Source organism: Chinchilla lanigera, unplaced genomic scaffold (assembly GCF_000276665.1).
Source record: "Chinchilla lanigera isolate Chin_1 unplaced genomic scaffold, ChiLan1.0 scaffold00007, whole genome shotgun sequence".
Lineage (NCBI taxonomy): Eukaryota > Metazoa > Chordata > Mammalia > Rodentia > Chinchillidae > Chinchilla > Chinchilla lanigera.
In genome coordinates, this window is record NW_004955408.1 from 14,668,859 (window position 1) to 14,685,738 (window position 16,880).

Genomic DNA, 16,880 nt, shown 5'->3' on the forward strand with positions numbered 1-16,880 from the left:
TCTGTGAACCATTTTGACCTGAGTTTGGTGCATGGTGATAGGCTTGGGTCTATTTTCAGTCTTTGGCAGGTAGCAAGCCAGTTTTTCCAGCACCACTTATTAAAGAGACTGTTGTTCTCCCAGTGAGTTTGATTGGCCCCTTTATCAAAGATTAGGTGTGCTATATTCTTGAATTTTTTATTTTGAGACAAGGTCTTGCCTAGTTGCCCACACTAGTGTTGAACTTGTGGTCCTCCTGCCTCCAGCTCCCAGATTATTGACATTACAAGCTTGCCACATACCAAGTTCTCTGCTTCTTTTGAGTTTGATTGTTTCAGCATCTACCTACTAAGTGACAACATGAGGTATTTTCTGTGCCTGCTTTAATTCACTTAGCACATAAGGCATAGTCGAAATATACAGTGAAGGTTTTTAAAAAGAATATAGTTATCAACCCCCTTCAAAATACTTCCACTGCTTAGAACACATTTATCCCATTGTTCTTGCCATTTTCTTTCTGTTTTCTTTTTCTTTTCTTTTCTTTTCTCTTCTTTTTTTTTTTTTTTTTTTTGTACCGGCAATAGAACGCAGGACCTTGCACTTTCCAGGCAGGCACTGGGCCACTGAGCTATATCCCCAGGCCTTGTCACTTTCTAAAGCCTCCTGGAAGTCCTCTTTTGTGTCTGTAAAAGGTGCAATAAAAAATAAAGTGAATACTGCTACAGAGTACCATCCAAAGGAAAGGCAGACTGTAAAACCATTATAGTGTATCCTCATCCATCTAATTCACCAGATCTGGCACTGGGTAACTTTTGTCTCTTTCCAAAATCAAAATGACCATGAAAGGTAAATGTTTTTAATGGATTCAGGACATTGAAGTAGCTACTACAGTGCAATCAAAAACACTCACAGAAGAAGATTTTCAGAACTGCTTCAGGAAGTGGAAGAACAATGGGATAAGTGTTTTGAAGTAAGGGGATTAGTGACAATGGTCTCTTACAGTACTACATTTCTTAAAAATTTAGCCATCCCCGTATTTTGTATCATACCATGTAATGTCCTTTGATTCCATCCATGTTGTCACAAATAACAACTTTTTTTCAAAGCCAAATAGCATTCCATTGCTTATCAGTCTGTTTGCCTATCTCCTTCCCTCCATACCTCATATTTTCTTTATTCATCTATTTGTTGATGAACACTTAGGCTGATTCTACAAATTGGCAGCTATGAATAGTTCTGCACTGAACAAGCGAGTGCAGATGCATGTCTTTAACATACTGCTATCAAATTTCAAATTGAGAAGTGAGATTGCTGCATTATGTTTATAGTTTGAGAAATCTTCATGCTAGTTTCCATCATGGCTGTACCATGGTACCTTAGTTCTCAAACTTAATTCTTCCCATGATTCTGCTTGCAAACTGAATTGGATGAGAACCAAATCAAATTTCCCCATAAGGTCAACATGAAGCCTAAACACTGAATTTGATTTGGTTTTGCAACCAGAGTCATGGAAAGTTTGTGAACTGAGATACATTGCTACTAACCCTCAAGGAGAGTGCCCTTTTCCACACAAGCTCTTCTGAACATTCTCCTCAGGTTATGACTGCAATGTGCATCATTTCTTGTGGGTTTTGGGGCTAGGTTTGCTTTTGACCTTTTTTTTCCAATTTATTTTTTATTTTAAAAATAATAGTAAAAAGAGAACAATAGCAAAATTCCAACATAACAGACATAAACAAAGCTAAGCAAGAACATTAAAAATGATACAGGGGGGCTGGGAATTTAGCTCAGTGGCAAAAGCGCCTGCCTGGCAAGCGCAAGGTCACGAGTTCGGTTCCCGGTACTGGAGAAAAACCAAAAAAAAAAAAAAAAGATACAGGGTTTCAAAACCAAGTGATAGGAATCAACAGTGGTTGTTATATTACATATTGTTATCTTCAACGAATTTGCTCAGATTACCAGATGTAAGAATGGAAGATTGTTCAAACCATTAAAGGAAATAAAAAGGTAATTATCAAGAAAAAAGTTAGAGACAATACAGAGTTTCACAAGATGGTAAAATTCACCAATGGTTATTATATTGCATATTGTCTTCATATCAGTTGCTCAGATTACCAGACATAAGCACGTAAAATTGGTCAAAATATAAGACTATTTAAGCATTAACTGTTCCTTTCAACAAACCACCAGACATTAGCAGTACAGTTATCCCAGCTATCTATCTATCTATCTATCTATGTATCTATCTATCTATTTTTGTCTTCCTTCTTTTGTTTTCTTCTTTCCCTCATCCCAGTTATTTCTTCCTTTGAGAAATTTCTTTCCCTTTCGTATCATCTATTGTACGTTTTGGGTTTTATTTACTCTTTCAGGTTCTTACACTGGGGAGATTATGATGTTTACACATGTGGGTCCAATTTAGTTCACATATGAGTATGGTCTCTAGTTGCATTCACTTACCTATAAAAGTCTCGAGTTTATCTTTTTTTGTAGCTGAGTAATACTCTTGGCACTGTAGTATCATACTCTCTCTGGGGTTTGTGTCTATGGGGTGTGCCTGGGATGCTGAAGTTGTGGTCTTGTGTCCTAAAATGTCAGCACTTCATGAGGCAATGCTGCAAAGCTTTAACACTCAGACAGATACCCAACACCCCCCAGGCCTGCCATTTTTACTGAAATCTACAGGACAAGTCTAGGAGAGATAAATCTATTGATGGCTCTAAACAGTTGCTAACACATGAAGACCAGGATTGTCTGGACTACAGTTACGATGACTAACCACAAACACTTCTGTCCTCTTAATTTCATTGTGCTGATTCACTGAGAAAGTTATTAAATTGGAAATCAGAAAAAACAGTGTGCATATTTGACAATGAGTGCTGTTCTGTGAACTGCAAATTTCTCAGCCTTTCTAGAGCTCACATCAGTGACTCCCCAACAACATCCTAATGATTGCTACTAATCTGGCAGCTTAAGAATCACCCAAGACTTTGCAAAAAACAGAAGCTTGGTTCCTAGACTCGATTTTGAATAGTATTTGTAGTCTTGGTGAATAGAAGCATCATACTTTAGCCCTCAATATAATTACTTATCTAAGGGCTGGGATGAGACAGCAGGAAAGCAAGCTGCACAGGCACAAAGGTGGGATCCAGCCATACACCTTTTTGGAGAACATCTCATGTGATTTTTTTTTTTTTTTTTTTTTTTTTTTGGTTTTTCTCCGGTACCGGGAACTGAACTCATGACCTTGCGCTTGCCAGGCAAGCTCTTTGCCGCTGAGCTAAATCCCCAGCCCCCTCTCATGTGATCTTAATGCTCAATCAGATTTGAGAACCTGCAGGTAAGGAGATTTCTGGGGTCCTTTCCTGCTCTATTAAAACGATACTACTACCACTAATGAGAATGCTCCTTCATTCAGTGAAATACAATCTGTTGAGTACATTCACAGCACCATCTGCTAAGTTTGCTGAAGAATTGCAAACTTGAAATAGTTCATCTTTTTTCTAGTGTCACACAGCTAGAAAGTGGCAGGTTTAGGCCTCAAACCCCATTCTACCTGACACTTGACCATTCTGCTATTGTTTATTCTTCAGCAGTGTGTGCCAAGTTCTGGACGGGAGAGTTTCAGGGCATCACTTCTGCCCCAGCAAGTAGGTCACAAGATGTCCCTAGCCCACGCAACCTGACCTCCCGCCTCCATTGGTGTACAGATGCAGAATCTGTCTAGGTTAAAGAATATTGTTTCCATAGCAACAGTGAAATCTACTTTACAAAACACAAATATAGTGGTTCTCAAGGCTATTGGGCTATGTGCCATGTAAAGACACACATGAGCTTTTATGGAATTATCATAGGTCAAACATTTTGTCCGATTTCATTCATCCATAGACTTCCTGGGTAGTGTTTTCCTCTGCAGGTAGAAAGATGCAGCAGACTTTCCTAAGAGCTCTAATTGAGGATGATGGTGTTCTCTGCTGTGGTTCATTAGCAATGTCACCAGTGGAACCCCAGGAGGTGCACATACAAAGTCAATGACATCGGCCTTCAGTTCTGCCCTGTAGGAAAAGCGATGGGGAGGCTCAGCAATATAATGACAGTTAATGAGGACTGAGTGCTTCTTAGGCTGTACTGGCTGTGAGAGACCCTGCAAGCACAATCACTTTTCCCCTGGAGGAGCAGCTCCACTCTAAGTGTGCATTAGGAGCAGAGAGAGCAGAGTTCTGGTTTCCTTTCTTCCATCAGGTTGCTGCATGACTTTAGGCAGATCTCAGTCTTTCTGGCTGTTCCAATTCTACACGCATGTAAAATGAATTGAAAACACACTGTGACTCTTCTCTTTGTGCCATGAGACTTCAGAGAGACACTCTACCTGCAGAGCATGGCTGTCTTGGTTACTTTTCTGTCATGGCTGAGGCAAAATACCTGACACCCAAGATTAATGAAGGAAAGGCTTATTTAGCTTACAGTTTGTGGAGGTTTCAGTTCATACTCGGCTCGCTCCAAGGCAGGGTGGCACATGGCAGAGGGCAACTGTTCATGGTGGTGGAAAACAGCAAAAGCAACAAGAGCCAAAGGGAGGAGCAGTGGCGAGTGGCCTCTTTCCCTCCCTCACATTGTATGCAAACTACCTACCCCAGGGCAGGTGTGACATTCACATCCATAATTCCAGCATTGGACCATGGATCAATCATACACCCTAGTAGCCTGCCCCATGACTGCATGAGGCTTTGGGGGGACATTTAGACACAAACCATAACAATGGCTCTACTAACCATGCCCCATCTCCTCAGCACCATCCTGAGCCATTCTTTGCATTTTCCTGAGAAGACTGTCTATGTTGGCAAGCAGGAGAGGGTAGTTGGTCCATGAAGAACTTTTCATTTAGATTTCTTAATTTCAGGTTGGGAACCAGAATGCAAATCTACACTGCATTTTTTTTTGCTAGGTGTTCGGTTTTATAGGTAACACAGAAGTAAACTTAGGCTCCATCTGTGTCTGGCTTTGTCTTTTTGTAGAGGGCAAGGGCATTTTTTGTTTTTTGTAGGAGGCCTCTCTTCTCTGCCTTGTTTCTACTCATAGTCAACAGTCTCACAGTGACTCAGGGTTGCACAGCACCCCTCTCCTGGCTAGGAACTGGGAGCCATGAATAAAGCCAGCAAATAAGAGGCAATCGTGCCGCTGGCATCTTACTTTGTGCTGGCATCACTACCTCTCTGGACCCATCGTGCTCCTGTAGAGATTCAGATGCATCTTCTGAATCAGGGAGGCAGACCTGAAATTTGTTGCCAGCTCTGAACACAGCTGTCTCTGTGATCTGTGGCAGCAAGATGGAAGTCATAGGCCATGTTTGCGCTTATCTGCTAGACTCTGGGGCTTTGTCTTGGCCTATGTATTTCCAGGCCATGTCTGTTTGCATTTAGTAGAAACCAAAAACAAAACAAAAACAAAAAACAGCAAGCAAGCAAACAAACAACAGCAACAACAAACCCATGTCTGGGGGCGGGAAGGAGCCAGTATCTGCCACTGGCCAACCTAACCAAGCTTATGCAGGGGTATTTGAAAGTACAATTAAGCAAAGCTCGGGAATGCAGAATTAGTCAATGTAAGTCTTGTTGCCTGATTTTAATTTGATACTGCCTTGACTTCTTTGTTTTCATAGCTAAATGTCACTTCTGGTATTGTTTAACCTCTCTGGATAACTATAGGAGCTTAAATATAAAATATGGGGCATACTTTATGTACAATTAGCTGTATGGTGCAGTGATGACTTCAGGTTTTGTTTCAGCTCCAGTCCTCAGGACTATGTGTCTCATACAGACTCTGGGATAAAATAGACACTCAAAGGTAGCCTATGCTACTGCTGTGGTTCTTATTATACAGAATGTTATGTTTTTTTCTGTGACTTAATACAAGGGCAATATTCAATTGGCTTGGTCAGCTCCATGCTTCAAACACTTGAAAAATGCACACATGAAAAATCCACAGTTGAAAAAAATTTCCCAGTCAGAACCCAGAGGCTGGAGTTTCTCTGTGTGTGTTTGTCACCATGGCCAGAATACTATGCATTTGAGAAGGCGTTTCAGTTGGGCAGCTGTTAATTATTTCCCCTGGCAGCCAACCAGAAGGCAAGAAGAAGGGCAGATTTGCACATGGGTGACCTCTAAGTCACTTCACAAGATAGGGGTCAAAGTAAAGGCAGGTGCCTGTGCCAGACCTCATGCCCTTATACATGAAGTCTGGGAGCGCTTGAACTGGATGGGATCTGTGGGGTCGTCTAGTGTGCAGAAGAAAAGAGTAGCAGGTAGTAAGAGCAGTTCTGCTTGCCAGAGCTGGGCAAGCAATGGTGATGAAGAGCCAGTGTTGGATGGTGCGCTTGAACACTCCTGCACACAGTCCTGTGGCTTGTGCCTGGCTTCATCCACCCCCTACTTTTCTGGGGACAGTGTCTTGGTTTGGAAACCACTAAAACAAGTTCCATATACTGATTTGAAGCTGGTTCTTGCCGCACCATCTCATGCTGCCCCTGCTCAAGGACACCTGGGCCATTTCAGATAAAAGCTGGTAGCTAGTCCATGGCAGAATTTTTATACAAGTGTTTCCCTCAAATGCACTGAGCAATCCAAGTTGGAAAATAGAAATTTAAGTTCTCTGACCTTCCAGGAAAGTTATGGGTTTTCTCCCTTGGTAGTCTTGTGGGGCTTGTTCAGCTGAGGACTCCAGTCATGGAATAAGGGGAATTTTATAATGATTTGCACTGGAGAAGTAAAAGTGGGTTATATGCCCATTATTCAAGGGTGCTTCCCTAGACTTGCCCCAGCAATAAGTGATTCATGGGATTTAAAAAAAGTTGCAGGCACTAATAGTATTAAAAAATAATTCTCTAAAGGATATCTTTTTTGCAGAATTATTTATCCATCTAAATGTTCACCAATAGGGGACTGATTATGTCAATATGGTGCACTCATGAGGTGCTATTATGTGGCTATTAAGAGACTAAGTAAAGCATTGTATTAATGCGTTAATGTGACATCATCTCCGAGAAATAAAAAGTGAATAAAAAAAACAAAGTACAGAGAGTGGGTAAACTGTTTAAGTTACAAAAAAAGAGACATCCTCGTGTTTATGTGTGTGGATGTAAACTTGCTTTAGGGGAGGAGAGTGAGGAGTTTATAACATAGGTTCTGCATGCAGCTTAATTTTTACTGAATATCCATAGTGTGTTGAGCACGTTTTTGGATTACCTATTCAAAACACATATTTACATACTTTAAAACAAATAATGGCTCTTTATAAGATACAGAGCCTTTCTTGGAAACAACACCTGCACTCTGTCCTTCAATCTGAGCTTCCAGGCAGCCTTGAAAGGCATTTTCCCTCTCACAGCGGCTCACAGCCCAGGGCTGTCAGAAGGCTGCTCCTGTCCCACTGTGTCCTTCCTCAGAGACCCGAGGACACGAGTGGGAGCAAGGCGTCGCCCAAACTCTGCCTCATTTCCTTTTCTACCGTTGATAAAGCAATAAAGAGGAGGCCGACAGCCAGTGTCCCTTTGAAGTTTTAGTAAATAGGTGGCAGAAGCTTAAATTCCATTTCCACTGAATGCTCTTGATTGCCCACTAGGAGTCATGGGCCAGCGGCTGTCACAGATGGACAGCTTCAGCTCACTAGGCTGTAAAGCGGGAGTGACCTCAGGGGAGGGCAGGATAATCCATTGTCATATAAGGAAAAGAACTATTTGCAACCACTTTCATGCAGAAAGTAAGCTTCATGCTCACTTACAGTTTAACATGCACCTTATAAATATGTATGCACATAATAAGGGGGGGATTCTGAAAAGCCTTGCTAATGAGAGTGCATTGTAAAGTTATTTTGAAGACCTATGTTTTCTGTCTATGTTATTCTGTGAAGTGAAAACTGCTTTATAGATTAATTCTAGAGAGGAACAAAGTAGAGGGGTAATTATATCATCTTTAAAGTTAAAGTTAGATGGGCCTGTGTCTAAGTCCCAGATCTGCTTTTATTGGTTGTGTCACTTGAAAACTGTTCTTTCACTCTGCCTGCTTCATCACTTATAAAAATGGGATAAGAATAGCATGCACCGTAGCAGTCTTGGTGAAGATAAGCTGGGTGAACTTAGTGCAGCAGGGAGCTTGTAGAACGGCACCCCCAAATTTCTACCACCTGGGACTCAAACCGTAGTGTCAGCCTGGCCTCTTGGGTGGGCACAGTGACTTACATCGAATGAACACATTAGGCAAAAGTGATGAGATGTCCGCCCCATCTTTGGTTACAAAAGACTATAACTTTGAAGATAACGGTATGCAATATAATAACCGTTATTAATTTCCTGTCACCTTGTTTTGAAATTCTACATTGCTTTGTTGTTTTATTCCTCTCTTTAAAATAAAATGAAAAGACTATCACTTCTTTCTTGCTCAAGTTTTGTCTCCCTGCTCTTGCATACTTGCCCTAAGGGAGAGGACAACCTGGCAGGTGTTGAGGGCAGCGTCTGGACAACGGCCAGTGAGGAGCGGAGACCATCAGTGCCACAGTCCCTGAGGAGCTGAACGTGACCAGTAATCATGAGAGTGAGCTTGGGACTGGGCCCTTCCCCAGCCAACCTGGGAGGGAGCGACTCCAGCCTCAGCTGATAGTTTCCTTACGTCCTTGAAAAACCCTGAGACAGAGCACAGAGGTGAGCTGCTCAAAGATTTCGGCCCAGAACAATGATGAAATAAGAAATATTATTCTCCTAAATGGCTACATTCTAGATACCTTGCTACATAGTGACAAATGGATGACTAACATAGCATGCGAATAGCCTAAACACAGGACGTATAAAAGCTTAGTATCTGCTGGTACAACACTGGATAGCAGATGTAGGTTTATGTTCTCCTCTACACATGGTAGCTATCACTGATTGCAAATTTCTTTTCAACAGTGTTTATTTTAACTGATAAATGAAAACAGTACATTTTTGTCATGTATATTATGCTGTTTTGAAATGTGTATACATTTTGGAAGGACTCAGTGAGGTTAATTAACACATGCATTGTCTTACTGTAATTTTTTGAGTGAGAATGCTTCAAATTTACTATTAATACATTGTTAACTACAGTCAATGCATTGTACAATAGATCTTTTGATCTCAGTCTTTCTGTAACTGAACATTATATCTTTTGACCAACACCCCCCAAACCCCTACAGCCCCAGATCCTAGTAACCATCATTCTATGCTCTGCTTCTGTGAGTTCACCAGTAGTTTCCATATCTAAGAGAACATATGGTATTATTTTTCTGCTCCTAGCTTATTGCAAGTGACATAATGTCTCTATAAATGACAGAATGTTCTTTTTAAAAGACAATTAATACTCCATCTCTCTCTCTCACAAACACACACCCCCCCACCCCACCCCACCCCCACACGTACCCTGTTTTCTTTGCCCACTTATCTGGCGATGGATATTTAGGTTGATTCCTTATCTTGGTAATTGTGAATAATGTTGCAGTGGACATTGGGGTGCAGATCACTCTGACACTTGGACACATTTCCTTTGGCTATATCCTGAGGAAGGGGATTACTGTATTATGCAGTGGTCCTATTTTTAATTTTTTGAGGAACTTGGCTGGGGTTATCCATAATGGCTCTACTAATTACCTTCCTACCAACTGTGTTCAAGGCTTTTTACATCTTTGCCAGCACTTATCTTTTGTATTTTTGATAACAGTCGCTCTAATATGTAGGGCTATTTCATTGTGGTTCTAATTTGCATTTCTAGGCTCAGAATCCCTGTTAACATAGAGCTTTAGAAAAGCTATCATTGCTCGTATGAAATTTAATTACCACCTACCATTTAATCAATATGTCTTATCTTTTCATTCATCTTCAAGTGCAATTTCCTCTAACAGGTTAACATATCTTTCTTCCATGGTAAGAGAGATGAATGTAACCTATTAGGACAAATCTGTGAAAGTACATGGTATAAGAATGGGCGACTCCCTATGTTATCCTGGGACTAGATTGTGCTCTAGGAAAGGGTGAGCCAGAGCCTGAGTGTATTGGATACCTGAAGAGAAAGAAGAGCCACATCCAGAAAAGAGACTGGCAGCACCAAAGTTTGGTTTATCCCATTCCTCATTTGTACTGTGATCGGGCCATTTTGAATAAATTCAATTTTGAGCAAAGTAATGAAAAGGAAACTGCTATAAAAGCAATGAAGTTTTCTAAAGAGTAAGTAAGTCAATGTTTTTAAATAGAAAGCATTCCCTTCAAATCCATACAAAAGGCTTTCTTTGTCTAATTCAATAATGGTGGGAGCTACTGAAATAACACATTTTTATTTAATATTGCTCTTTTTTTGCAATATGCTTCATTTTGTCAGTTAAAGCAGAGACATATTTTGGATATAAGAAGATATCAGAATGAATGATCCCAAGGAACTGTCATTTAGAACCTATAACATACTAACCAAATACCCAATGGTTTTAAGAAAATGTATATTGCGGCTCTTAGGTCAGTCTCAGGCGGGTCCTGAGTTCTGTGTTTTTAAGGAGCTACCAGGGGATACTGATGCTGTTGTCCAGCTCACTTGAATTGTCATCATCAATCTCACTTCCTTTTTGGGGTTGTAAGAAAGATTTCAAAGTCAATGCTGCTTCAAGCCCAGGAGCCCCTGGAACAGTCCAGCTGGGGTGGGTTGAGGGATGAGTGAGTTAAAAAGCTTTAAAATCACTCTAAATGGTCAGGGAAGAATTACAGGAATTCAAAAAAAACACCTTAGATAAAATCCTGATTTCTAGAATAAGAAACAGGTTTGGAAATAGAAAAGGTAAATAAATATCTTCAATGGAAAGAGATAAAAAAAAAAACCCTCTTATTTATCCAGTGTGTTTTATAGCAAGACAAACTGGCACAACACTACAGAACCTGTCCGTGGATGGATTAAAATTGATAGAATTTAGAATAAAGTCACATTTCTACGTATAACCTGCCTTTAGCTTTCATAGACTCTCAGGGCCTCATGTTGTTTAGACAGCAAAGTAAAATTTTAAGATAGATAAAGAAGATACTGAGGATTGGGTAAGAGGATTAGGAAGAGAATAGAATCCTTAGAAACTCCACTCTTTAGGAACTTCTAAATCTCCTTCCTTCATGAAGATTGTCTACATAATTTATTCAATTTTTTAACCCCCAATATATACACATTGGAATGTAAGTATGTTCGGCACTCACTATATATTGATGAACAAAAACAGCCACCAAAACCAGAATTTGCTCCCTGCAACAGTGAATTTACAGTCTAGGTAAAGGACAAACAGACAATACTTTAACACATATCGACTGCCTGTGTTAACCTTTCTTCCTGGAGGAGCCCGAGGCCTCACGGGCAGATTCAGGGCACCCAGAAGAGGCCTGCCCTCTGCTTGTCCACAGGCAGTGGTGAGACTTCAGCCCGTGATGGCCCTCCTGTATACACAGTGTGCAACCTCACTGACCTGGTTGTCATGCTTCCAGAAACTGATTAAGGACTTTGCCATAAGTGTGGAGAAGGACCTCTGTGCACAAGAAGGTTTTGGTATAATTTAAAATAGTAATAATATACCTACAGAAATACCCTTTAGGAGGGATTGAATAAATAAATTGCCATTCATTCCTGAGATGCAATACTAATCAGCAGTAAAAACATAATATACACTCACACTGCATTGTCACACTGCAGTGAAAGGCTGTCTGTAATGTACTGACAGCCTTTTTTAGATTAAAAAGAGGTTGTGAGTTAGTTTGTACAAAAGAAACGGCCTCAGGTAGAACTGCATGTCTCTATGAGTTTGTGTGATTACGCATATTATAAATCTTTGTTACATACAGATACACACATGTACTTTTAGATGTAATTCATTATATAACTCCAGTATCCACATGTATATATTGTGTCCCAGTCATCACTGATATTAACTATTGAACTTAAGATGAAAAATATAAAAGTTTAATATTGCACCTCCTCCACATAGCTACCTGCAAACGTAGCTGAGAGTGTCAAGGCCCAATTCAGGGGTTGTGGATATTTGAGTCAGATCACTAAGAGAGATTTGAAAGGCAGGAACATTTTTTTGCACCAGTTAAATCACTTCCTATAATTCTCAAAATAGGTGTCCTGCTCACAGGTGACTTACAAAGCTGAGTGGAGACATCATGAGGAAATGTTTGTTTTTTTTCCCGGTACCGGGAATCGAACTCACAACTTGTGCTTGCCAGGCAGGTGCTGTGCCGCTGAGCTAAATCCCCAGCCCCTAATGTTATCTGTCTTTGGTTGCCCAAAACAACTGCCTTATCTGCTTGCGAGGGGCTCAGTTAATGCATGGAAGAATAAATTTCAGAGTGGTTTTAATGGAATGAACTCCTACAGGTAATTTTTTGGCATCTACTCAAATCCTTTAGCTAAGAGAACTAATATTTAACTTTTCTTTTCCTGTTGACTTCCTTCAGACAGGTGGAAGGTTTTATTAAGCACGCAATATCTGTGGAGTTGTGCATGCCTTTGTGAAGATCCCATTCAGATTAGAAATTCAAATTAGCAATGCATATTTAATGCTGCTTTGTAGTTGTTTTTCTTTAAGTTGGCTGCAATGTTTACTCTTTGAGGGGGAGTTTATAATTATGCAAATTGGAGAAACAGTCTGCATACGCTGTAATGATAATGCCTTGGGTTTTATATCCAGAGTTGAAAGTATTTCTATGGACAGTATTTCTTTAATCTTACCCATGACTTCAGGGGAGGTTAGCCAGGGGTGGGAGCCTACTTTTTCGTGATGGAGCATATGAGATTTTGGAATTTAACTGCATTTTAGAGGAAGCCTTGCTGAGATTTGCATAATGTCACTGTATAGCATACACTATTGATTACCTTCACAATAAATATTTATCTTTTTTTTCCCTTTTAACAAGTCTAATTTTGTCCACACGGTCACTTTCTCACATGCAACCATGTTTGTTAAGGGATACAGGTCTCATCCCTGTTCTTAGTGAGAGTCTAACGATCTGTATGGTCACGGTAGGTTAGGGCTAGGGTCCCATATACAGTATTTTGCTATAAGGGTATGGGACACATTTTGGCAAATGTATGTGAGCAGAAGTTTGCTGAGGGACTCCGTAGAAAATGAGAGGGGTTGGAGAGGTCCTTCCAAAAATGTCAGAATTCAAGTCTTGGTGACATTATTGACCTACTCAATAACCATCCACGGATCTGTCCTACCTTAGCACTGCTTGTTACGAGAGTGAACAACTTTCTAAAAATTAATTTTAAGCCACTTTTGTTCATTTTCTGTTTCTTGCAGCCAAGAACACATTTTAAGTGATATACACCTTAACAGTTCCTATATTGTGTTGGAGAATATATGTACATATGATATAATATATCATATATATATGCTGTAATAGAGAAAAAAATAATCTGGACACTTGGCATCTTATTTATGAGTGAAGTCAGTTGATATTTACTTAGAGTGCAGGAAGGAATTATAGTTTAATATCTCGGCAGTGGTGAGGAGTCCATATCCTACAACTGATTGAGGAACAAGAAATACTACTCACCATTCACAATCTTGTTTCATTGGAATCAGAGTTACCAATCAGTCTTGACCCTCCTGTTAATGCAGGCCTGAAAGATAAAAGAGAGACAATAAATATTAAGTATAGAATCTCACTTTGGCATCAGGCAGAAATTAAGTATTTTTCCCCTTCCATCCCAGCTGATGACTCCAGCTTTAAATAAACTTCATAAGCCAGGCTGGACATTTTCCCAGGAAGCTGTTTAGATAGGAATAGTTTATTCTAACCAGGGAATCAGGTCTACTATTTTATCTGCCACAACCCAGCATACAAATTATGTTCCCTTGAGCCCTAAAATGAATGCCTCATTGCTCCATGGAATGCAGATTTATCTGGTCATTCAGTATATTTCATCTTCTTTGCCACATTGGCTGGATTGGGTATGGGCCTGGGACTAGAGTCGGACCAATAAAAGTCAGCCTTGAAAATGTAGGGAAAGAGAAGATCTCTTTCTACCACATGGCACGGTGAGGGAGACTTCCTGGAAGTTGCTAGCAGCCAACAGTGGTAGGGTAAGAGTGAGGAGGGTCAAGACTGTGGTTCTGAGTGAAATATCCCCACTCCTGACACTACTCAGGCCTCTAAATTCACCTATGATTAAAATGCTTTAACTTTTCAGTAGTGTGAATCAACATATACCTTTTTACTTAAGTTATTTATTTTTTCTTAAACCTGTTGGATGTTTATCTCTCCGCTTCAGAAATTCTTATCTATACAAACCTCCTGCTTATCTATAGCAAACCTCCTGCTTCTCACTTTGCAGAGTATGAAATGGAAGCTCAGGAAGGTGAGAGTGCTGAGGCCCAGGGTCCCAGTTGAAGGGTACCTTCCATTGAATTCTGTTCTCTACTCATTCACTGATTCATTACAGTACAATGAAGGGTTGACAAAAGAAGTGCGATCTTCACTGACTTGAAACATTACTTCCCCACAGAAAACAGAGACCTCTTTACAGGATTACCGAGGGAGATCATCTGTATTATTTTAATAAAGCAAAGACTGTACAATCGTGTGTGTACCCACTCACACATACATACTAAAGGCTACACTAGGTACTTTTGAACTGAGCATGTCTCCCGGGAGGTCTGTTCATCTGAAACCGGCTCTGGGTGCAGTCCTTGCTCCTCAGAGGACTGCCGCCCTAAACCCACAGGCAGTTTTGGGTTCCTTAATGTCATTCCTGACTGGATCCTCTCCACCCTCTGCTGAATGAGGACAGGACTGATCACAAACACGCTCTCTACCCAGTGCCAAGTCGACCTTCAAGGAGTCACTAAGCGGAGGTCACAGTTCCTTCCTTTTCTATGTGTTTTGTCTGACATACCTTCTAAAAAAATTGAACTCTATTTAAACACTGAACATGTTTATATGAAAAGTTAGATTTCAGACCTTATAAGAAAAACTGAGGAGGACTGTTAACACTATCTACCTCCCCACATGGCAGTGTAGGGTGTCTGGGCAGTGTCTACATTCTTTAAGCAGGGCACACTTCCTTCATTTGCCACATTTCCCGGCTGGCTCCTTCTACACTTCCGCCACCTGCCTGGCTGCTGTAAGCACGTGTGCGTTTGGCCCATGCCCAGCTTTCCTACCGCCAACCTGGGTTTGCCTGGCTGCGATGCCACCTTGGCCTCCGGGGCTGTGTCCGGAAGCAACCTGTGTATAGTTAGGCTCCCACCCCAGCCTCCAGTTCCTCCATAAAGAAAATGGTACCACTGTGCGATTTTCTTTTATTTTCTTATTCTTTCTGTGTCTTGTGAATTCTCCGCAGAAAATAGTAATTCATTTAAATCAGAAAAAAAGTTTTAAAATGCTCTTATGAAAAATGAAACTGCCTTATGTCTTTCCAGGGGCAGGGACTGGAGAGAGGCTTGCTGTATAATTGATGAGGCGATGGAGGAGGCCACTCTGTGATCTGTTATGAGTGACTTTCTTCTCTTGACTTCAGTTTCCCTATGTATCAAATAAGGAAATTGTACTAGATCAGAAGTTATAAACTGGTAACACACAGGACACATCCAGTAAATTGATGACTTTTCTTTTCTTTTCTTTTCTTTTCTTTTTTTCATTTCTTTCTTCTTTCTTTCTTTCTTTTTTCTTTCTTTCTTTCTTTCTTTCTTTCTTTCTTTCTTTCTTTCTTTCTTCTTTCTTTCTTTCTTTCCATTTAGATGAAATAGCTAAAAAGAATATTTCAACTACCAATCCAGTTTACAGAGTTTTCAGAACCGTTCAGCAGTAATCAATAATGGTCCAGGGTTCCTGCATGGCAACGATGGGGTACAGCTCACTCCAGTCTTCATGTACCACCTCCTCTTTGTACATTCTCAGCACTCGCTTTATTCACTGTGTCCCTGCTCGCCCCATGAGCATCTGCTCTTACTGCTAAATATGAGATGACCTCTGGAGACCCTCATTCCATGAGTAAAGCAAGGTGTCATGAGTTTCAGAGAAGACTTGGAGGAGAGGACAATGTTCTGAGCAAAAGATGACGCTGTATTGCTCCAGGAAATCTCAAGGAATTGCTCCTCTTCTTCACTAGGCCTGGAGTTGAAGTATCAAGACGTCCCTACTTTTGTGAGGGTCCCACGACACGGTTAAATCTGAAAAGGCAACGGCCTGGCTGTGAAAATTGCGAAATGTTCTTCCGTTGGGGTTGCTAGCTGATTCTCTAAGTAATTTGCAATTCAAGTGTCTCTTTGTTTTGTATGAAAATTTGCTGCTATTTGGAAAGTGGGGAAGAGCTAAATTGCATCCTGCTGGTTTTACTTTGACTGTATCAAAAAAGAAACTGTTAATCTGGTTCCATAATTAACTTGCCTGTTCTAAAAAGGCCCTGGGAGAGAGTCCAGAGAGCGGCTGTCAAGTCCCTGCTGCTCTACTCAATAACTCCTTTCAATAGGATGCCCTGGAAGAAGAACGGTTTCAGGTGGGGATTGGTCTTCATTTTCTTTTTCTGGTTTTTCTTTCCCTTAATCCCCACCCAGCCAACGTTTAGTGAGTGCCTGCCATGGGGAAAGCACTGTGCCGACTAGTTGGGGGTGTAGAGATGATACGTCCTTGTGGAGTTGCCAATGCACATAACCAAGTTGAATTTTCATCTATGCATCCATCCACCCACATAGTCAGCCAAAATGTGTTCGATTTCTGTATGATGCCAATACTGTGGAAGGCACTGTCATGTGAAAATATGAAAATGACTTAATCAGCATTCAAGAATTTTATAGTGAAGGAATATCTTCTGACATAAGGATTGGTTTCAGGGGAAAAAATGGCATTTAAATTGCCTTTGGCCCCT

General features: G+C 40.7%; 1 protein-coding gene and 1 long non-coding RNA gene across 2 annotated transcripts in view; one reads left to right on the forward strand and one right to left on the reverse strand.

The window, feature by feature from the left end:
* The window catches only part of Atp10b (ATPase, class V, type 10B), a 320,484-nt gene that overhangs the window by 173,694 nt on the left and 129,910 nt on the right, over positions 1–16,880 (reverse strand). Inside the window, exon 3 of the mRNA XM_005376268.1 lies at positions 13,568–13,634. The gene's annotated coding sequence lies outside the window, so the exon portion shown is untranslated. The remainder of the gene's footprint in view (positions 1–13,567; positions 13,635–16,880) is intronic.
* The window catches only part of LOC102028499, a 92,471-nt gene continuing 91,385 nt past the window's right edge, over positions 15,795–16,880 (forward strand). Inside the window, exon 1 of the long non-coding RNA XR_259688.1 lies at positions 15,795–16,511. This is a non-coding gene — a long non-coding RNA (uncharacterized LOC102028499). The remainder of the gene's footprint in view (positions 16,512–16,880) is intronic.